The following is a 770-nucleotide window of genomic DNA, read 5'->3' as shown; positions in this document are numbered from 1 at the left end:
AGATTAGGGCAGAAATGAGGCTGGCGCTGCTGTTTACATCTGATGTTAGTAAATAGATGCTATATACCGGTTGTCGATAGGTAGGTTGGGGTTACTGTGTGCAGGATAACTGTTCTATTGTATTCCTGAGTAAGAAAAAAAAAATCAGGTGTGTTTTGTGGCTTATCACCATCGTGATTAGCACCGCATAATTATCTCTCATCATTATCCTCATTAATGCCATCACCATCATCATTGCCGTCATTAGTGTTGTCGTCATGATCACATCATCATTATCTACACTGCCATCATCGTCACATCATTATCATCGTTACTACTACTACTACTATTACTACTACTATTACTAGTATTATTAGTGTCTTTGCATCACTTCCCTTACACTTAGCCTTTTAATCGTTATAGTCACCATTTTATTACAACGATTTATCTATATTTTTATTCCCATGCATTTATTCATCTGGTTACTAATATTTCCTGCGATCCTTTGTTTACTTTGTATTTTTTTTTTTTTCATAATAATTTTAGTGCTGATGATAAGAACGATATAATATTGATGTAGTGTTTCTATCATTCATTGATGAATTGGAAAATGTAGATGCTCGATTTTAATTAAAAGATTTATTAACAACCATGAATATGAAATTCGGATACTGTTCAAATTGTTCTCCATAACATTACCAAAAAATACATAATCTGCTCAGCCGATTTAAATTCGGAAATAAGTATTTCTTTAACAATTTGAATTATTTCCGGCAATGCCATTCTAATTA

The sequence above is a fragment of the Penaeus chinensis genome, chromosome 38, assembly GCF_019202785.1.
Source record: "Penaeus chinensis breed Huanghai No. 1 chromosome 38, ASM1920278v2, whole genome shotgun sequence".
In the NCBI taxonomy this organism is placed as follows: Eukaryota; Metazoa; Arthropoda; class Malacostraca; order Decapoda; family Penaeidae; genus Penaeus; species Penaeus chinensis.
This window is presented reverse-complemented; position numbering follows the sequence as displayed.